General features: G+C 41.8%; 1 protein-coding gene and 1 long non-coding RNA gene across 2 annotated transcripts in view; one reads left to right on the forward strand and one right to left on the reverse strand.

Moving 5' to 3' along the window:
- The window catches only part of LOC138011364 (solute carrier family 41 member 1-like), a 330107-nt gene that overhangs the window by 58454 nt on the left and 266653 nt on the right, over positions 1 to 5000 (reverse strand). The window lies entirely within an intron of this gene.
- LOC138011353 (uncharacterized) overlaps positions 1 to 5000 on the forward strand; it is a 12273-nt gene that overhangs the window by 1954 nt on the left and 5319 nt on the right. Inside the window, exon 2 of the long non-coding RNA XR_011124705.1 lies at positions 4978 to 5000. This exon is cut by the window's right edge and continues 73 nt beyond it. This is a non-coding gene — a long non-coding RNA (uncharacterized lncRNA). The remainder of the gene's footprint in view (positions 1 to 4977) is intronic.

Here is a 5000-nt window from a genome sequence, read left to right on the forward strand (position 1 = left end):
CAAAAAAAGAGAAGTTGGAGAGAAAAATAATAGGCCATTTCCGAGTTCACGTCTGCCTCCTCTTCAAAGCGAGTCTAAGTGTGAAGTGTTTCTTATGAAAATTAGTTTTCATTCATATGTAAAGTAGAACTAATTAACATCACAAAAACTTTGCACTTAGACTCGCTTTGAAGAGGAGGCAGACATGAACTCGGAAATGGCCTATTGAATTACATTGGTGGCGAGGAGGCCTAAAAGAAATGACTAAGCTTATATAGATTAGGCCTCCCCGAGTAAAACATCTATCTCTCGTTGACATGCAAGTTGGCGACGGAGAATACACTTATTACGAACATTCAGTATAAAGTTATGAACGAAAATTTACAAATTAAAAAACAGTTTGAACTCACAAGTTGGTAATGGAGAATACAATTACAAACACTTAGTCATTTAATTAAGGTGTTGAAATATGTGTAGAGTTGTGAAAGTAAAATTATACGGTGAAAACATATTTGACACAGGAAGAACAAAATACTGACCTAAAATTCACAATAGTTGTTAAAAAAGAATGTCTTAAGTGCTTTCTTGAAAGAAGCTGTTGACGAAGAATTAATTTTATCAATGTTAAGAGAATTGTAAAATTCAGGTCCCTGATAGAAAACAGAAAATTGTTTAATGTTAGTCCGAAAGAAAGGCAAACGAAATGCATGTGAGTTTCTCGTACAATATATGTGAATTTGACTGTTTAGAGTACTTTTAGTTCGAACTTGATAGGAGGACATGAATTGACCAAGTTGCAACAGGTTAAGATCCTGTTGCAGCAGTTCTCACACAAGCCTCGCTAGCAGACAACGGGTCTGCAGTGTTGATTAGTGACCAATCCTCAGGTAAGTAATATGCCATTGTTAAAAAGAAAAGAAAAGATCCTTAAGATGGACATTGATGCTGTGATACAAGTAATATTTGAGACAAGCAAAGGTTCCAGCGACAACAACATTAAAGTGGAAAATCGTGTTCAAACGGTTGAATTGTTACATGGAGAGTTGCAGTAAGATAAGAGATGAGCGTTGCGCTTATTCCTGATAGTGAAATTGCTAGGAAGCTCAAAAGTGGATTGATATATTATCAACGAGCGATTGATAATGCCTTAGACATTGCTCAAGAGCATATATCTAAGCTATCAAAGGTAGACGAACAATCCACCTCGGGTTCAGCAGCGCATAAACAATCAGTCACATTTGAAATTACCAAAACTGGAGTTACCCAAGTTTGACGGAGATGTGTTAAAGTTCCAAAATTCTCTGGATCAATTCGAGGTCGCTGGCATGATAATGAAAATGTGCCTGCTGTTCAGAAGTTCACCTACCTGTGTTTAGTACTTGAAGGGGTTGCGCATCAAACTATCGAAGGGTTTAAAGTCACTAGTGCTAATTATCATCATGCTGTTGATGCTTTGAAACATCGCTTTGATAGGAAAAGAATAATTATTTCATCTTTGGTTTAAGTCAATTGTTCAGCTGGAACCAAGGTCAAACAAAGGAGTAGCATTTTTGCGAGATCTTCGTGACACTCTAGAGAATCGAATTAAACCCAACACCTCATTGTTGTAGCCTCCTTCCAATACTGGAAACCAAGCTCCCAACTGAATTATCTGAGAAGTAGGAATATGAACTAAGCGATATCAAAGAAGACAGTGTCGATATTGAACTAATCTTCAAGTTCTTAAACGAACAAGTGATTTCAAAGCAGGCTGGAGAGAGAAATGCTAGTATGATTGGGGAGTATATGCTTATTCCTCAGAATGGTGGGATAGCTAGAGGAATGTGGAAAGAAACAAGGATGGAACTGGGGTAAAAACACCCGGGAGAAAACGTGACTGTACAGCAGCTGCCCTACTAGCAAGTGGGACAAATCAGGGTAGTAGTGCAACATGGAATTTGTGTAAGGAGCAGGGGCATGAAACCCCTAAATGTCCAGAGCTTAAGAGAGACTCAATCGAAGAGCGTTGGCATTTAATTAGTGGAAACAAGCTGTGTTTTAACTGCGTAAAGCCCGCAAGTGCTTTCCACTACTCTTCAATTTGTCGCCAACCAAAGTGCAGTGTTCAAGGGTGTGGACGGCGACATCACACTATGCTTCATGAAGACGGGGACACAAGCAGGCAGGGAAAAAGACAAGCGACATTAAGTGGATTTGTGACTTCATACAACTCCAAGATGCAGTAGAAGTTATTGCAGACTGGGATGGCCATATTGATTGAAGACGATGTCCAGAGAGCGTTTGTGAGGGTTCTATTTGACTCAGGAAGCTAAAGGTCTTATGTCACCAACAATGTTGCAGAATAACTGGTGTTAGATTGACCCTCTGAAGTCTTTAGTGTATTCATGTTAGGAGGAGAACCTAGTCAGACGAAAGAAAAACGCAAGAAAACGCAAAAAGACAAGAGATTGTGTGGCGATTGCCGTGGAACCAGTAATTGATCAGTCTCGATATGAGAAATGGCTGACCCTGATTCGAGTAACGGCATATGTACTTCGAAGTGTTGAAGCCTGCAAGTCAAGAACAATTTCAGGTTCCAAATAATTGTCAGTTGAGGAGTTGTAAGACGCCAACCAGAGCTTGTACCTTCACCAAACACCAGTGCGCATGCTACATTGAAGTTGGATCCTTACTACGACAAGAGAGATCGGTTGCTACGGGTAGGAGGGAGTACTCAGACCTACCAGAGGTTACCAAACATCCAATTACCTTGCCGCATGGACATCCAGTGGTCGAAAAGATCATACAGAGTGTGCACAAGGAGTTACTTCATGCTGGACCTAAGAGTACGCTTTTAGTACTGCGACAAGAGATTTGGCTCACTAAGGGACGCCGTGCATTTAAGAGAGCCCTGGGAAAGTGCCTTGTTTGTCAACGTCACCGTGTCGGTCCACGTTCACAAAGATGGGGTCATTAACACTGGAGAGGGTGTCATTGTCTCCAGCCTTCACTCACGTCGGAATAGATTTTGCAGGGCCATTGTTTCTAAGAGGGAACCCGACTTCGAGGAAGGCAAACATTTGCATTTTCACCTGCGCCTCTTCTCGCACGACTCATCTAGAGCTTACAAGTGACTTATCAACCAAAGAACTCTTTCAGGCGTTGACTCGTATGATTAACAGAAGAGGGCTCTGTTGCACCATTTGGTCCGACAATGCGAAGACGTTTAATAAGCACGCCAACCGCGAGATTCAGCAATTGTTCACACAAGAGTCTTCCGATCAGGAAGAGCTCCAGGCCAAATTCACTCTCACAGGAATTAAATGGAGGTTCATCGTCGAACGCTCCCAGAGCGTGGTGGCTGGTGGAAAAGGCTACTGCGTTCCGTGAAGGAACCGCTTCACAAGGTCTTGGGCAAGGCAGTGTTGTCTTTTTAAGAGCTGGCGACCGTTCTAACCAGAATTGAATCAGTTATTAACTCAAGGCCGCTCACAACAATCAGTGACGATGTTAGAGATCTAACGCCCATAACACCAGCTCATCTTGGAAGACCACTGTTTAACGTACCAGACCTTGCAGAAAAAGTTTCAGCAAAAGAAAGCACAACAAGGCAGCGATAGTTGTAAAAGTAGAAACTTGTTAACCATTTTTGGCAAGGCTGGGGAAGAAAGTATTTACATCAGTTATCCGTGAGACAGAAGTGGGTGAGTGAACAAACAGCCCTCAAGATCGGAGATGTAGTGTTGATTTCTGAAGACAATGTGTCCAGAAGAAAGTTGCCAATGAGGCGAGTTGACAGGTTGCTTCCTGGAAAGGATGGCCTTATTTGTACTGTAACCCTGAAGACGCAGAAAGGACTGTGGCCGAAATGGAGGGGAGTTTGCCGTTAAGAGGGTCAAGAAGAAGGAGAAGAAGAAGCGAGGTATCAAGAAACCAGTTCCAAGTCTCCAACAGTATTGGAGAGGTGGGGAGGATGTTCGGGCCCGAACCCGATGCGGGAGATCCTCACTCCCTCATGTGAGACTGGATTTGTAGTGCACCGACCCTACCCGGACATTTTGTTCCGTTATTATTATGGGATATCTGAACCTGTGCTTCGCGCTCCAAATAAGAATTTTTGTAGTCTGGAGTTTTCGTGATGTAGTTCAGGTTATTGCTCCTGTTATCATGTAGTGTAGTCATTTGCAATTCGAATATAACAGGGCATGCCTTTTGCGGTCTTGGAGCACTGCGGTCCACCTATCAAGCTTATTTCATCTCATTAACTGGACTGACGTTTTCGACATGAACCCAAATCAAAATTCGTCCTGCTACCCGGGCTCATACAAGGAGGCTCCAATTTGAGTTCACTTTTGGTGTTTCTTTTAACCTTTTGGGAAATCAAAGATGAGACATCCAAAATGGCCTCCGCTTGGAAATCATGACGTAGTTCCCGTACCATATGACGTTAGGACCTCCCATTCAGAGCCTCAAAGGCAACACTGTGAGATATTTTGTTTAGCCACTCATTAATTTTCTTTGTCAGTACTGTCTTACAGTTAGTACACTTACCCGGCCTTAGAGAAAAAAAAAACCTAGTCCTTCTAGTTGAAAGCAATTTAGCCAACCTTGAAGGGGCTCTGTTACTTTAGTTTTTCTGTTTATTGGTCATAACTTAGTACTTTAGCTCACACATACAACATTCCTGCCAACCCAAGGAAAAGATGAATTTTAGCTGGAAGAGCTATCCATATTAAATGGTGAATGATTTTTTTAAGACATCGTGTCGAACCCTAAAATAGATTGACGCTGTCTCTTTAAGGTAGTTTACATTTTAAAAACTCATTTCCTCTGGATTTAAACTTCGAATCGTTCTCCGATTTTATTTCTCTCACGTCTTTGAATTTCGACGATCGCCCGCATGAACGAGTTATCTTAACTTAAGTCAAATGGGAGCATCTTCTCACCACTTGGACCCTTAATTGTTCTATCACTTTCCGCCACTATAAGATAACTATTAAACAACTTATTGATTTGTAGCTATCACCCTCCTTTCTGGTCCA

Source organism: Montipora foliosa, chromosome 7, assembly GCF_036669935.1.
Source record: "Montipora foliosa isolate CH-2021 chromosome 7, ASM3666993v2, whole genome shotgun sequence".
NCBI lineage: Eukaryota > Metazoa > Cnidaria > Anthozoa > Scleractinia > Acroporidae > Montipora > Montipora foliosa.